Genomic DNA, 17,982 nt, shown 5'->3' with positions numbered 1-17,982 from the left:
AATAGCTTGTATAGAAAGCTCATATATAAAGATAATATTGCATTTATATTTATTTTATATATAAATTTATTTATTTATATCTTTATTTATATTAATATTTTTATATTTGTCCCATCTCTTTCAGTGCTTATTACGAAATAGGATATTTTTGGTGGTTTTGTGGGAAAATGCTTTGCTGAGAAGGAATTGTGGCAAGTATGGCAATGTATAGATATGGCTTGGACTATGTAAACTTTTTCAAGTTTTTTTTTCCTTGTTAGCTCAATTTCATATCTCAGATAGCTTACTTCTATTATACCAGTATGTAATATGAGACTAACAACATATACTAAGTATCAGCAAACCAGATCATTCCCTATGTTCTCATAAGAATCAAGGAAATCTATAGCTACTACAGGTTAAGGATGTAAGCACAAAATGACAAAGATGAATGTAGAACTCATGAATTCAGAAAAGCCTTTATTCAACAGTGGAGTGGAGTCAGGAATCAGGTGGGCACACTTTCTGGTTAGAATATGGCCACTGATTACAAGAGGGGTGTGGGTTTACATAGGTTACAGACTGGGAGGTGACTTAGCCATTGAAGACTTAAGAAGACATGAACATTCAGGAAAAAGATTGCAAAAATTAGAAATTTGTTTCTACTGGGCAGTGTTTTTATAGGGCAAGAATGGAGGGTGCATTTTACTGTCACTGATAAAGGACATATTGGGAAAGGATCAATGCTTGCCCTTTTCCAGGGATTGTCTTGTCATTGGGTGATGTTTGCTTCCTTCCCAGGGATTGTCTTGTCTCCGGGAAAGGATGTATTGGGAAAGAATCAGTGTTTTCAATATTTTTCCTTCTTTCACCCTCCCTCTTCCCAGGCCACAGTTTTGGGGGTTTTCATTTCCATATCTGACATTCCAGACTGAAAGGGGATGATGAATTGGGGTGCTAATTTAAGATCTGGTTGCTTCCTGCTGAGAAAGGGTGAAGTAGGGGGACCCCTCCTTTCAGCGTTCTGGAAGAGAACATGAGGATCTTTGCAGCTGAGGCTTAAGAGGGCTATGTGTGGGAAGAGCCATGGGGCTTAAGCAAAGTCCTCCTTTTGTGGTTTCAGAAAGTTAGACTGTGTTCTGGAGGTGGCTTGAGCCAGGCAGGTCACTTCATTAAGAAATTGTTTCTGTAAAAAATTAAGAAGAAAGATGATTATAAGAAAGGTAAAGATTAACTGATTTTCTAGGAAAACAATTTTAGCAGGTAATATAGTTGGGAACCCTGTTTTCTTTAATCAAGAGCATCATATCCCATTCAAACTCAGGGCAGGCACACTTTTTATGATTTCAGGAGTTTGTGTCCTTTGGAGAATTTTAAGCATGAATAACTTTATAACCATATTTTCCTTATGGTTTAATAATTTCCATCCTGCTTGACAGACTGTGCAGAACAAGAAGAGAGATCAAATTAACAATTTAAGTGTAGCTGGTAGCCCAGCTATATGTGTAGATAAGTATTTAAAAGGGTTAAGGGAAGAAATCCCTTCAGCTAAATTGCCCCGAATTTCTTCATTATGAAAAGTAGGTGTTTTTTGCATCAGCCATGTCCAGAACCTGAGACTAATTTTAACACATCCAAAAAAGCATCATGAAAAGGATCAGGTCCCATTAGGTGATTACGTACATTTTGCCATTTCATATCAGTGTCATTATAAGGAACTCTACTAACACAAAATTGTATAATAACGACACTGAAGTCTCTGAGCCCATGGTAAATCTTGTACTTGTTCTCCTACCCAAATAATAGAATTTTTTAGTTGTTGAATTTCACTCAAAATGTCCTGGTCAATATGTGCTTGAATTTGTCAGGTCTCAGTAAAATTCTTATGGAATTGTTGACGGTAATGAATATTTGGACCTGCTGATGCAATGCCACTGTTGTAGTGGATGCAGAGGTGATGATGCCAGCCAAAACAATAATACCAGCTCTCAGCCACCAGATCAATTGTTCAGCATGGTGTTTCAGGTGCTGTGGTAGTAGTTCCTGCATGAATGCTACTGAAAGGTCTCCTGCCATGGTTCTTTTAATTTCATAGGGAGCCAGGTGGCTACTGGACTTTTGAGATTCATACAGTTTGTAGCACATCAGAGCTTTGCCTTATAGTTAATTGACACATTGTTGTGTTACGCTCGAATTCAGAACCCCCAAAAGACCACCAGAGACCCAAGATCCATGTAAGCAGCAAAGAGGTGTTTATTGCGAGTTAGCTCGGTCCTCCGCACACACACACAGCAACAGGTGACGCTAAGAGGCCCGAGCCCAGGTTTTGCAGCAGTTTTATACATTCTTTGGAGAAGGCAGGGACCCCCATATACATCATAGCATCTCCTAGCAAATCATCACACACCGCGGGAAAATCAAATAACAATTCTAAAACATGAGTAGCACATTCACTGGCGGGAACAAGTTGGGTAGGAGGGATTGGTCACTACAAGAGGGGGATTCATTTAAACTGATGATTGGTTTAAACCGTGAGGATGTCGCAAGGGGAGTACGTGCCAAACTGCAGGGCTTCTAGTTTAGATACTGGTCACCACACCTAGGTGGAAGCCATCTGGAATTTCAGATATGTGGTTATCTTGGCCTATCTGTGGCTTTTCCGGCTTTTCCGAGAACTGAACTGTTTCCAAAGAGCTTTTCTGTAGATTTTTTCTTGACTTTAGGATTACAATAAGTCAGAGGTTAAGTTTCAGAGAAAAATAAGATCCCAAGCAGAATGAAATTGCTTAGGTCTTTCAGTTGTAGCATACAGTTTTCACATTTAACATAATATATGATATATAATATTGTATTTGAATGGGTCCAGACAATAAAACATAGGGATTAAATACATGTGGTATGAGGTAGAATTCCTTATTAAAGGATATGTTAACATTTTTCAACTTATTACATTGAGAATCACCATTCCAAATCCGAAAAGTCTCCTGAGTCAGACCTATTTTCCATAGAGTGTTCTAAATTCACCCCAAATCCATTCTCATGGCAGGAGGTGATAATTCTCCCTTAGACCAGTACCTAGTGGAGTTGGAATGTAAAACAGATCTATAAACAAAATATAAATTGTCCCTATAAAGTAATTTTTATCCCAAAGCTCTAGATTCAACATCAATCAGTTCCCCAGGAGAACCCTAATCTATAACATGTTTTTCTGCAACAGAACAATTCTGAGGATGAGGTGTTACACATTCAGACCATTGTAACAATTTTTTTTTTTTTTTTAGGATCCCAGTATCTTTGGTAAAAGCAAATGGATCTGCTTAATGAACAATTAGCATTAACTTCCTGCCATGCAGGTGAGCCTCTGCCCAAGAGGAAAATAAGCCTGGCCTCTGGATCCTGTTTTTTAGGGACATATGTAAGCCAAGTTCAAGGCCCAATGTGGTAACAATATGAGTTATTGAGAGAAATGCAAAGTGGGGTTCAGGAGGATAATCCCAAATAATTGAATAAAAGTTGTTGGAGAGACCTGGTAGTCAACAAAGGACCAGGCAAGGAGGCTGTGGAATAAAGGTAGGTTGAAGGGGGAAGATCAATCCATGTTACTGGGTGAGCAATGGCAGGCTGTGGAATAGGGGCACAATATGTCTCTGTGCCTTTACCCAGGCTTGCAGTTCTGTATATTATGAAGACCAGCAAGAAGAACCTGTTAAGAGGAATAATGAATTGACCCTTTTTCTCAATTTTCCCCCAGTTATCTCTGTTGTTTTCTTAACCTGCCCCAGGGCACGGAGTGTGCCTTCCAGGCTCAAGGCATTAACATTTTTGCCTACAGAGATGGGATTCTCACTGAATACATCAGCCACTTTTTGTCTCAGCAGTTTCTAGTCTAGTGTGGCTGTTTGTGAAGTTAAAGAAGATTCCTGGAAAATACAAACAGAAGAAAGAAATTTGGGTGGGGGTCAGGTCAATGAATGTCCCTTGAAGCCATAGATCCTAAATGAGATCTAATGTTTGAAGAGAGGCCATAGAGAAGCCATAGATCCCAAATGAGGTTTAATGTTTGAAAGATGAATGGGGAGTAAACACGATGAATTTAATTTGTCTCCGAGTGATGTTAAGAAAAGGTAGAAGAATGTCTGGCATTAAGAATTCTGGGCTGGGAGGTGGGTAATGGGTAATTGGGTAAGGCCTGTGAGAAGAGAATGATAAAAGGCAATTAGCAGGAACAAATTTTAAATTGCTTAAATGGATCCGGGTGGGGAGTCCTTCTAGTTTGGCTGTGGTGGGGGTGGTCAAGATCACCTTAAAAGGACCCTTCCATTTTTCTTGTAGAGAAACTACTGGTTGGAAAGGGTAGAAGTAAACTAAGTCTCCTATGGGAATTGGAGACAGGGCCCCTGAAGATTGGGGCTGAGCAAGATGAATGTTGGCATCCAAAGGGCAGCCATCAAGTGAGCTAGGAGTGGTTTTAGGACATCAGGAGAAATGATAGGTGATTGAGGTTGAACAGTATGGGGAACAAGGGGTCTCCCATAAAGAAGTTCAAATGGGCTGATTATAAGAGGATTTGGGGGCAGTGCTCAAATCCTGAGAAGGACCAAAGGGAGGAACTTAACCAATCCAAGTGAGTGTCTGTAGATATTGATTAAAGTTGCTACTAAGGTCCTATTTGTTCTTTCCACCTTTACTGAGTACTGTAGATGATAGAGAATGTGGAAGTTCCATTTTATTTTACTTTTTATTGATTTTCTTAAAAAAATAACTGAAAGTGGAATGCATTACAATTCTTATTACGTGTATACAGCACAATTTTTCATATCTCTGGTTGTATATAAAGTATGTTGACACCAATTCGTGTCTTCATATATGTACTTTGGATAATGATGTCTATCACATTTCACCATCCTTGCTAATCCCCTGCCCCCTCCCTTTCCCTCCAACCCCTCTGCCCTATCTAGAATTCATCTATTCCTTCCATGCTCCCTCTCCCTACCCCACTATGAGTCAGCCTCCTTATATCAGAGAAAACATATGGCATTTGTTTTTTGGGATTGGCTAACTTCACTTAGCATTATCTTCTCCAACACCATCCATTTACCTGCAAATGCCATGATTTAGTTCTCTTTTATGCTGAGTAAAATTCTATTGTTATATATGCCACATTTTTTTATCCATTCACCCACTGAAGTTCATCTAGGTTGGCTCCACAGTTTAGCTATTGTGAATTGTGCTGCTATAAACATTAATGTGGCTGTGTCCCTGTAGTCTGTTCTTTTCAGTATAGACTGAGGAGAGGGATAGCTGGGTCAAATTGGTGGTTCCCTTCCCAGATTTCTAAGGACTCTCCATACTGCTTTCCATTTTGGCTGTACCAATTTGCAGTCCCACCAGCAATGTATGAATGTACCTTTTCCCCCACATCCTTGCCAATATTTATTATTGTTTGTATTCTAAATAGCTGCCATTCTCACTGGAGTGAGATGATATCTTAGAGTAGTTTTGATTTGTATTTCTCTAATTACTAGAGATGATGAACATTTTTTCATATATTTGTTGATTGATTGTATATCCTTTTCTGAGAAGTGTCTGTTCAGCTCCTTGGCCCATTTGTTGATTAGGTTATTTGTTAATTTGGTGCTTAGCTTTTTGAGTTCTTTATATACCTTAGAGATTAGTCTAGGCCCTAATCTTCATCACGTGGAATTAGGCCCCAACTTTCTTAATGAGACTCCTATAGTGCAAAAATTAAAACCAATAATCAATAAATGGGATGGAATCAAACTAAAAAGTTTCTTCTCAGCAAAAGTAACAATCTGTGAAGTGAACAGAGAGCCTACATCTTGGGAGCAAATTTTTACCCCTCACACATCAGAAGTTCTGTTTTATATTTAAAAGCTAGTCAATTCTTGGGTAATAGAGGAAGTAAACTTGGGGCCAATATTGGACTGGAGAAAGGCAGGTAAACCAAAGCATGAAATTATTTCTCAGGAAAGTAGGGTTGCAATGGTAGAAGCCCTTTTATTGTTAGTTGGAAAGCCTTCAACCCAGCCAGTAAAGGTGTCTACTAAGTGTTAGCACAAAAAGAACTGGGCTGGATGCAAACTCCACAGATCAGCATTGCCTTTATTCAGAAATGGAATTCCACCTCTAATGGACCCACTCTGCTGGTGGAAAATGAGCCACTCAACAACGAAGGGGACTGGGCTTATATAGGTTCCACTGAGAGGTGACTTATTTAATGAGCATGTTAGCTTGGACACTCAGGAATTTGGGGTCTGTTTTACTGGGTGAAATGGGAGGGAGTCTGGGATCAGTGGTAAGTCTCTGGGCTTTATCTTACTATGCTGGGTGGAGGGCCTAGGGTCAGTGGTTTGTATCTGGAAAAGGATTTGCTTATGGAAGCATAAATGCTTTGTCCTCTTCACAGGGGCTACTTTTCTAGGTTTGATGGACACCTTCTCCGGAGGGTTTGTTTTATCACTGAGGAAGAATGAATTGGGAAAGGATCGGTGCTCTCAATGTTTGCCTTTCTCTCTTACTCCTCTTTTTCCAGGACTAATTTTTGGGGTTTGTTATTTTTCCATATCTAATAACCTCTTCTGTATTTGAGAGATGGGATAGAGGAGTGCAGTTTCTCACTCTTGGTGCCGCTTTTGGGTCAGACGGTTCTTGGCTTTGCAAAGCTGTCCTGTGCATTGTAGAATTTTTCTGAGAACCTATCCTCTTCTCATTAGATGCATGCAGTACTCTCACCCACTATCACAATAAAAAATGTCTCCAGACATTGCCAAATGTCCCCCAGGGGACAAAAGTGCTCCTTACTGAGAACTACTAATGTAAGGTGCAAGTGTAAGCACAAAGGAGCTTTAAGTGTGTTCCTGGTTAGGGAACTGAAAATGTAAGCAGAAAGGCAGAAAGACCTGGGATCAACAGGCACTTCTTTATTCAGCAGAGCAGTCAATCAAACACCAGAGGGGCTCATCTTCAGGGCAGAAAACGACCTTGGTCCTAGACATGAGTCTGAGTTTTACAGGCTTCCTTTACAGTGTGACAGAAAGGTAGTTCCTGGGGTTTATTAGGGTCAGTTGATTCATTAAGGTGGGACAAAAGGGTAAGTAGGGAAGTTCCTGGGGTTTATTTTATTGGGGTCAGCTGATCCACTAGGGTGGGGAGTATTGTGCCAGTCAAGTGCGAGTTTTTTGTGTTCTCCCATTTTTCCTTCCTGCCTTCCCTATGGCTGAGGCCTGGGGCCTTTAAATGAGAAAAGTTCCAATTTATCACAGACAAGATAGGTGGGGGAACAGCTATAGATAGGGGAAATGTCCTGGGGCCTATTTTCCATATCCTTCAATGAGTGTGTGATTCTGGGATTAGACTTCTTAGTTTAAGCTCAGGTTGCTCACCCAACCTGTGACTTTAGGCACTTTATTTGCACTCTTAGTTTCCACATATGTAGGATCAGATCATTGCACCTGCCACATAGCATTGTGAGAGTCCAATGATGCCTGATGCTCAGTAAACAGTCAATAAATATTAACTGTTATTGCTATTAATGGTTTTATCCACATGATCTAAAGCCAAAAATATATACATGCATGACCATTAAAGGATTTTTAAAAAGACAATAAGTAGGTTTACTAAGGTATCCCTAGACTTTGATGGTGGAGGTAAGTCCTGGTTTGATGCATCCCTTTTCCTAATTCTCTGGCAAGATATCTGGATGGGTTTGACCCTAGATAATAGTTATTGTCAGATCAGGCTGGGCAGGCAGCAACCAAAGGAGGCAGATTTAAAAGGGCCGCTGAACAGGCTTTATGGAGATATCACTCCCAGGCGGAACTCGATCAGACCCACAGAGGGGACAGGGGAAGGGTCTGAGGAGAAACCACATGGAAGCTCAACTGGACAGGACTTTTATGGGGCTTACAGCAGGAAGGGAAGGGCTTGGGACAGGAAAAGGTGTCTCTAGGGTCCCTTGCCCCCTTGGAGTTGGTCAGGGGAGTTGGCTGAACTCCAGGATTGGCCAGGGGGTCCTGCTGATTGACAGGCGTTAGTCAGGAGATCTGGCTGATTGACAGGCGTTTCCACCGGCATCTGATTGATGTTCAAAGCAGCGGGGGCTGCTTTGTTCTAAGTTGCCATAAGTCGCCACCAAGTCGCTGCCACCGACCTAACAGTTATGTCCTCGAAGAGAAATAGTATGTCTTTCATTTTTCTAAAAGGTTTCTGGAAATCTCCTGCTTCTTTCTCTCAGAATGCATTTTAACACGTTGATTGCTTTATCGGATCAAAAATAAGAAGTCACAGTCATTTTTAAGTATTCATGTTATGGAGTAATGAGTACCAGGGACTTTGGTGAGAGGTGAAGAAGGGGGCAAGGATATAATGGTAATAATGAGATAAGTGGAGAATGAAGGACAGCTTGAGGCTAGGCCTGGGCAGTGCATCTGACCCTATCACTTGTGTTTTAAGGAAAAAAAAAAAATGAGTCAAGACTTAAATCCCAAGTGATTTAAGGAATCTAGGAGAGACTGGTAAAGAAAGAAAAAAAAATGCTGATATGGATCCATGTATGACCCTCGTGGACCTATCACAGGGTGGTCATAATTAGCTGCTGCTATGTTGATGGAATCCATGGCCAGGTCCTTACTGGCATCTTTCCAGACATGAGAGAAAATTGTTTCAGTGAGAGTGATAGATAGTTCTTCCTTCAAGTACTATTATAGCATTTTTATTAGTTTCTTTAAAAGGTAGCCTGCGCCGTCAATTTTCACATACTGCTATCTCTTAAGAAATGTGGGACAAGTCCCTTTAAAGCATAAAGGTATCTAAGTTGCACTATTCAGTCTCACAATCAGAATTCTTTCTCCCACTTGGCCAGGTGATAGAATCGACCTTGAGATATCTTATGCCCCTCCCATGCCATTTTGGATTAGGGATTGAGTATTCTTGGCATTCTCCTACACTTCTTTTTCTGGGTAACTATTTCTTTCTTTCTTTCTTTTTTTTTTTTAATAACTAATCCTTTTATCTTAGCATTGGTGATACTATGTGACTCCTCAGAGATTCCTGGTGGGTGCTTTTTCAAGTTAGCTGTCTGTTTGCACAGCTAGACTTCTATTCCTTTCTCCTCTGCTCCTGGTACCACTATACATGCATAATGATTAAGGAGAGAGGCTTGTATCTTGTGCATATAATTCAATTAGATTTCATGCTAAAGCTATGTTCTTAACTTCGTGCAGGAGAAAAGTAGAACCAAAAGAATAAACATACTAATAAATATACTAATAAACATATGAGAATTTATCTTATATTACAAAGGCAGTATTATCTCCTGCATTGAATCCAGGTAAAGTTAGTGGTGTTCAACAATTACAGATTTTAAAAGCAGGATAATTTTCCTACTGATAAGGAAAAACAAGAGTCATCCTAGATCCTCATCCTTGTTTTTCATGTGAAAATGGACAAAGAAAGAAAATCACAAAGAGTAAACATTGCTAAATCATGTTCTTAACAATTTAAAGATTTTATGAATGTCTTCCCACAGGACTAAATTGGAATTTCTTGATTCAAATGCCTGCTAAAAATGAAGTGAGCATTATGAAAAAGCAAAACAATAATTATGCTTGTGAATACATGTGTTTATATATATTTTTCCATCTTTTTATTTTTTAAAAGGTATTTGATTTATTTAGTAGTTTCCAAAAAGATTCCTCAAAACACTGATATTGCCAGAGGTGACCTGGTGTGGAGAATTGGAGGAGGAGGAAAATGTGCCAACTCTTTATGCCCCACCAGTTCCACAGAACTACTCTACTTTTTTTTTCTTCAAATATAGGATGATTTAAATAAACTTATGTATTAATATGGATGTATATATCAAGATTTATGAATTTATTTATAACTAGGATAATTGTGGATATTTCTATGAAAGATTCCTTATTAGCTATAACCCTGAGAAGTGGGGTGAGTATATTTTAGTGTCCAATATACTAATTGAGTCAAGAAGGCTCAAAATGAGATGCCAGCATAAAAGGAGATGGACACAGGCAGTGAGGGAGGATGGGGACTCCCAGCCAGCTGAACAAGTGAGCCAAATACTTCCCAGGGATCTGCTGGAAGGATACAGATCTCTTCCTGCTCCATGGGATAACCAGCACCAGTTAGAATTTAAAATGCTTAGTTTCATGATACTTCATCCTAAGATTTACCCCAACAGGATATATTTCTAAAAGCTCTTAACTAAGTGCAAAATGTATTTTCTAAAATGTCCATGTTTTTCTTGGTACAAAGATCTATGCCGTAGGTAGAATAAGTGACATGCCAAGGGTAGGTCACAAAGCTAGAGATAAGATGAAGATTCCCTAATTTCTTATTGATGATTATTTTTTTTACTTCAGTGATTCAAAACATCTTGGGACGCTGCTGAGTTCTGATTTCAAATGCACTGTCACAAGAGTGCCTGTGCACAAACCATAAAGTAGCAGAGCTGTTTCAGATGAGGCTGGGCTGGGGAGGGGACTCTTACTCCAACCTACATGATTCCTCCTTTACTTTCTCTTGTCTCCACCTGGAGGTTCCCCATCAATCATAACTGAAAAATGACTGTTGTTGGCATAGTACTGACGATTTGGAGTTCTAAGTTTTCCCGATAGTCCTTTTTTCCGTCTTAAGTAGGTAATAATGGAAGGACTAAATATACTATACTTACTACCCTGAGACCAAAGCAAGGAAAAATATTTTCAGCTTTTATCTTGCCTTATTAGGTGAAATTAAAATGGTATAATATGTACTTATAGGTTAATGCCCTATTAGGTGAATAATTTATTGCTTAAATAATTGGGAATTGATTATTTACTCAATCTGTGGTTATCTTCTTTTATGACATTACCATGCTTTCCCAAACATTCCTCTATAAAGCAAACATAAAATCCACTTATATATTATGTGAACTAAAACATATCTGATCTAATTTGTGAAAGATCATATATAATATCACTTTTGAGTTTTACAGAACTGATTAAATCACAATTATGCTATCGGGTTAACAAAAAGATATTCATTCTTCCAATAGCCTTCTCTCCTCTCCCCTTACCTCAAAGTAACACCCTTCTGTTGCATTGCACATACGTGGTTTTAATGAACTTTTACTTACACAATATTATATAATTAATAGTAGGCGAAATATGTATTCTTACTCCTTTTTAGCAAATAAGAAAAATTGAGGTTTACAGAAGTCAAGACCTGCCAAAAGATCAGAAAAGTCAAAACTAGAGCAATGGTGTCAATGTCCTACCTTTTCATTCCCCTGTTCCACCATGGGCACCATTCATATCATAAACAAGAAAATCAACTTCCATTATAGGGGAAGGGGACACCTCCAAAGGACTCTCTCTCCATTCAGGAGGTTGCCTGAGTCTATTCAGAAACAACATTGAACCTTTAAAACCTGTGTTCCCTAACACAATTCTGACACTCAAAAAGGGTGAAAAGTTTCCAGTTCAGCAAGCGCTAAGAGCTATTTGTCATTCGGATAGATCAGTCAGCCTAGCAAACACTCACTTTAACAAGTGCTACTGAGAAACTGCAGTGTGCGCAGAACACGGCTTAAAAAGGAATCAGGAAAAAAAATGTAAAAGTGACTATTTTTTTTTTCTGAAAATAGAACCCATGCAGAAAATCAACATTTTATTTTACACCAACTATACCCCAAGAAAGCCCAAATATAATAAGATGATGAATATTACCATTGAAACTACATTAATTGGGCTATACTCCAAACTTCCCCCATCCCCACAAAATCCAGCAAAACAAGGGACTCAGGATGATAGAAAATGAAGAGAGTGGGAAAGGAATTTAATAATTGTTTAGGGTATGAGTTTCAGTATTTATTTATTTTTTAAAAAACCATGCTTTTGGTGTAAAGAAGATGAGTCCTTCTTTCAATGTGATTAAAAATCTGTTCAGGACATTGGTAGAGCACCCCTGTGTCACAGAGACTTCAGTCAGCATGATCATTGTCTCAGCAGACTGGTAACTACTGTAGGAATTTAGTGATTTGAGAAGAGGAGGACTGGGAAATGCCGGGGTTCCTTGGAGAAACCTTGCTGTGTTCTGAATTCTTAATTTTAGGTCTGGTATCTGTGTCTCTGGATAACAGCTCTTATTGAGATAGCATTTTGGGGGATTCTCCAACATTGGCATTTTTAAAAATTAAAAATTTAATAACTTATACATAAAAACATAAAAATTATACACAGTTATGATGTAGCGTATGTTATTTTGGTATATGTATACATTGCAAATTGTTTAAATCAGGTTAAACCTATCTGTCTCCTCAAGTACACAACATTTGTTCATAGCAGAATCTTTCAATATTCTTTTTCCTAGGTATTTGAAATGTACAGTGTATTGGGTTTTAAGGTAAGCCAGACTTTGTTTTTCTCACTTCGGGCTTATCATCATCTACAGCAAAATCATTTTCATGTTTGTGATGTGAATTATTCATTAGTATAACTACATCACATGCTGATATTAGAAAAAAGGATTGAAATAACCCCAGATAAGATGAGAAATGGTGAGAGACGGTGGGGAGAAGAAAGATTTACTTGCACTGCCTTTAAGGACATTTTCAGAAAATGTGGACAATTTATTGCTTTGCTGATTCTATGCAGGAAAAAGATAGACACATCTATTACTCTTTGTTTTCATACTCATAATTTCTATATCTGTAACTAGGCCATAAATGAGAAGAAATAAAATAAATCAAATTATCATTGATAAGTTTATCAACTTAAGGCAGTGTGACTTCCTAGAGTTAAAAATTGTTCATTTGTATTTTTAAAATGTACTATTATTGTTACATTTTGCAGTAATGGGGACTGAAGCCAGGGCCTTGGTCATACTAGGAAAGTACTCTATCCTGAGTTATATCCCTAGACCAAAAAAAAAAAAAATGTTTTCTTTTAAGCAGAAAATATTTGTTTTATCAGTCTTGGAGAAAATGTGTAGTTCCAGAGGCTCATTAGAATTATCACAGTTTGTTGTTTTACTTCTCCAAAGTAGGATGTCTTGTTTTAATTCATTCAATGATTGAAATATTCTCTCTGGATATTCTTCCTTTCTGTTTACATCAGTGTATAGCCCTGTGTTGGAAAAACAAGCGTTGCTGGTATTGATAGTGTGGCTCAAGATAAGTCAGGAATAATTATTATACTCCAAGCAAAAGAACATTCTCTCTAGTCCACATATTTTTCTAACTGAAAATTTACTAAGTATTCTAAAATTCTCTCAACTGGTTTAGAAAACATACTGAAAATTCTCAAATGTAGAGTAGGTAGATGCAGCTGTGAATGAACTCAAGAGGTTATAGTGCAATAACTGGGCAGGAACAGTGGACCTAGTTTCAGTAATCAAGTCCATACTTTCACAGGCATGTCTGGCCTTGCCTTGGGCCACATCCTAGGCCTTGTGCTGGGTCATGTTGATACTGCTAAGGTTATGCTTATGGTCTGCCAGGTCTGCTAAGGTTTGTTGTGAAGAAGTTTTTAATAGCCTCATTCTGTATCTTAAGACTGTGAATGGAAAAACACAAAGTTGGAATTTTGGACCAAGCAAATCATTGGGAAAGCTAGAATTAAAATAATCAACATGGGAGCCCAGAGTGAACAAAGAGCTGGTAGAGGTAAGTGACTTGAGGAAGGTAGTATAGATTAAACAGCTTTTTAAGCAGATAATTATTAAATACCTACTGCTGTCAAGAAATAGATTATTTGTTCTGATGTGGTCTCAAGGTTACATAAGTGGAGGTAATAGCAAGAACAGTTATTAAGGCATTTTTTTGAATTATAATTTTTTTGTTTTAATTAGTTATATGTGACAGAAGAATGCATTTATGTACTGATATATCATACACAGATGGGATATAATTTCTCATTTTTCTGAGTGTACATGTTGTCGAATTACATTGGTCATGCATAACATATATACATACAGTAATAGTGTCTGTTTCATTCTACTATCTTCCCTATCTCTACATCCCCTACCCTCCTCTCCCTTCATTTCCCTCGACCTAATCTAAGTAATGCTATTCTTCTCTAGTACCCTCACACCCCCGCCTTATTGTGAATTAGCATCTGAATATTAGAGAAAACATTCCGCCTTTGGTTCTTTTGAGATTGGCTTATTTTGCTTAGCATGATATCGCTTCTCGGCCTTTTGGCTAAGATCAAGTGCAGTATCTGTTCTTATTAAGGCATTTAACAAGAAGGGAAGACACGGAGCTCAAATTGCAGACTGTTGAGGGCCATATGTGTTCTTTTAATCTGCTAAAATCTTCTCCTTATATCTTTTGACTCAATATTTTAAGTCAAATCAGACAATTCTCAACCAGTGATGTTCAACTTCTCTCAAAGATGCAAGCAAATCATGCTTTCATAAGAGTCTTATGGATTTCACTTTAGCATTCTTAGTCTTGTTCATTTTCCTCAAAATTAGATTAAAGATGGAATCATATTTTTCACATGAAATATCAAAAAAATGGCTGTAATGTGCAGGATGCTTTGCTAAAGGGAATTCTCTATTATTCTGAAACTCAGGAGTGTGTGTGTGTGTGTGTGTGTGTGTGTGTGTGTGTGTGTATATATATATATATATTTATATTTAGTATCTATTCATGGAGAATCTAAGCAAGCACCCTTCACTCTCTCAATTCTTCAGCTGAGACCATTTTATTCCCCTGGTCAATTCCTTGCCTTGAGACATTAAGTTTGTTATGTATCCTCATTATTAATTTATGGAGCGGTAAATGCCACCACCCCCATCTAGCAGGAGGCAGTATCACTGAAGGATGAGACTTGGAATCAAATTGTTTTTTGGAAAATCATAGTAAATGTATAATTAGTATACACAGCTCAGGAGTGGATTCTATCACATCTGAAGTTCTAAAACATGAAGGGCTCTGTTCTTTACAGAACTAGGGAGAAGGAGTAGAGGCATGCCAAAGGGCATCATCTTAATTTTTAAGTGTGTTTGGTTGAAAAACTTTCCTTCTGCCTGGGGCTTTGCTAGGAACAGCTAAGACTCTCTGAGGATATGAACAAAAGCCCTACCAAACAGAGAGAGTGAAAATGAGAGCAGGGAGGGACCCTGGGGCTGAACTTGTTGAAACCTTAGGATAACTCACAGGATCAAGAGGTCTAAAAAAGAAGCCAGAGGGAAAAAAAAATACAAAAGACAAAGGTTTTGGGCAAATTAAAGAAGCCTATTTTGTTGGCTGATGAAGGCCCTATAATAATCATTGTTGTTGGTACATTTGATAAAGTACTATCTTTAGCCTGCTGATAAGTATAATTAATGTAGTTCATGCCTAGTGGGAATGAAACCCATCATTTTCTTAAAATGCTGAAAGACAGGCAGTTTTGGTAAAAGAGGAAATTCTGTATTGTCTATTAGCAATGCTAACAATTCAATTTGAGTATGAAATAACTGAGACTCACTGGTACAAGTGGATGATTTAGTAGTAATAATTTGAATTCAAAGTGCCTAGATTTGAATCCTGGCATTCCTAGATGTGAGAATTTGGGCAAGTTAATTATCTCTCTAATATTTTGTTTCCCCATTTTTAAAATGAAAATAATGACAGCATCTGAGTCATAGTGTTTTTTTTTTTTAAATAGAAATGCTATATGCATGTGCAAATATGGCATAATGAATCCAAATATTATGTATAATTATAATATACCAATAAAAATAATTCTAAAAATGGAATGATATGATATTTAAAAATATTTTTTTTAAAAAAATGGAATGGAACTCAGTTAAAACACTTATTACATTACCTGATATGTAGTAAATGAGTTACAAGTGTTACTTATTATTATTAATTAATTTCTCAATCAATTCAATAGTGAATTCTAGTAAACATTTTAATCAGATAGGAATGGAAGTGAACAACTGCCAAGGCTGTGTATCTGTTAAGGCACAATCTGTGAGCAAAATGCATCTATGTAGGTCTAGGTAAAATGCACAAGCCTGGTCTCCTTCATAGATTGGTAACTCTACCCTACATCCTACTTGATTAGAATTCTGAATAGAACCTGGCACTGTTCCCAGGGATTCAAGTTCTCTCTAACTTAGCCTCTTTGCATCCACTGAAACAGTGCTGTGAATAGACCTCTCTACAAGACTACACTGGTGATTGGTGATGTGAATCCTACAGGCCAGAGTTTCTGGCCCTTGTCTGCTTGGCTGTTTTAGATTTTGAATATCAATCAGAATACATATGAACATCTCCCAAGCATTAGTCCACAAAACACTAGTTCTGGGAAATGCTGATAGATATTCTTTTGTCATTATGTCTGGAAGTACTTCCTTTTACTTCCTCTTGGAGAAATACATTTTTGCATTAGCATATTAAAAACTATGGGATGATTTCCTTTTAAAAATGTACTTGCTTAATTATGTTAATATCAGAATTTTAGATTTATTTAACTCTAGAACATTTTTAAGATTGGAACTCTTAGGTTAGGTCTGTGAAATAGTGTTTTAAGGAATACCGGTTTAGAAAAATGCTAGCCTAATCCTGAGTATTTGGAAATTCAAACACCTCCTGGGGTGACCCTTTGACCTTCAGGTGAACCATTTGGTGTCACCTTCTTTTCTACCATTTTCTGTGACCTAGTTTTCTAAAATTCTTTTCACCATCTGCTAAACTCATGCCATAGATCATGATCTAATGGCTTTGGCTTATTAGGATTTTATATTTCCTAGTCTAATGACTGCTCTCCTAGGTATTCTTTTGGCAGGGATATAATTTTTTTAAATTTCTTTAGGTATGTATTTCTGTTATTCAGGTTTCTAGGGCAATTTATACTTGGTACAAGACATGTATTCATTTTCTGGCTTTGGAAAACATTCCTAGTATGGCAATTAAAAGCACTTCATGTAAATTTGAGCATAACTATCATCTCTTACTATTAGATGGAAAGTATGAAGCAGGCCCTTGAGCTATATACTGCTGATATTTTATGACATGTCAACAAGATAACTTGTTTGTGTTACTATCCATAATGGATTGTTTCATCTTAAAACTCTGATTAAATTAGTTGTGCTCATTTGTATTCAACTACATCTTTCAACTTGGCAACTCTCAGTAGCAGTGGCATTTACCCTTATATGCACTAAAGTCAAATATCTTTCTAAACTACTGTTTTTGCAAAGTTATGGTATAGTACCTCTACAGAATTTTAGAGCAAAAAGGTCACTCACAACTGCCTAGCTTCCCTATGCCGTGGATATTGTTCTAGTTTATTGCTAGGTATGTCTTCTTTATGACATTATTTCTTTCACTGTCTCTCCAAGCATTTCCATGATTTTATCAAAATTTCTTCTGTCTCAATTAACAAAAGCCCCTATGACTGTGCTTCCATATTCTGAGATACTACACTGGGACATAGCTAAAATTTGAGCCTTATCAGATATCGCTCTCAGCTGTGTATTTACCAGGTAGCCAATGGTCAACATATGTTAGTTGACTGAGTAAATGGATTATGGTTGGTCCCAGTTGACTGAAAAACCCTTGGTCCCCAAATTGGGAACCCTCCACTTTCATCTGTGCAACATTCCTTACTTCCTCTTCATTGCCTTCATCAAACAGATACCTTATCCCCATCAAAAAGGATTGAGAAGGAAGTGGTTTATAGCAGATTCTGAATAATAGGTCAATTCGAATGAAGAAAAGGAAGAGGTATTTCCCAGTGATGATCCTGGCTAGCCTAGAGAGTACAAAGGCTGATGAGAATGGGATGTGGCCTAGGAAATGCAGAATCTGAAAGGGAAAAGAGATAATTAAATAAAAATCCATGGTTAGACACATAGATCATTAGATCATTAGAGAGACCATCCCTGCGTTTTATTTTTATCTGTCATAGCTGAAATAAGGCAAATCATAACTACATTGTTATAAATGGGAGAAAGGTCTTAGGAAATAGATGAGGAACAAAG

General features: G+C 37.7%; 1 pseudogene; it reads left to right on the top strand.

Moving 5' to 3' along the window:
- Window positions 1-14,180: 14,180 nt before the first annotated feature.
- On the top strand, window positions 14,181-14,387 carry LOC143380871 (U2 spliceosomal RNA; annotated as a pseudogene).
- Window positions 14,388-17,982: the final 3,595 nt, after the last annotated feature.

This window comes from Callospermophilus lateralis, chromosome 14 (genome assembly GCF_048772815.1).
Source record: "Callospermophilus lateralis isolate mCalLat2 chromosome 14, mCalLat2.hap1, whole genome shotgun sequence".
NCBI classification, from domain to species: Eukaryota; Metazoa; Chordata; class Mammalia; order Rodentia; family Sciuridae; genus Callospermophilus; species Callospermophilus lateralis.
Note: the sequence above shows the minus strand (reverse complement) of the source record. Positions and strands in the feature narration are given on the sequence as shown.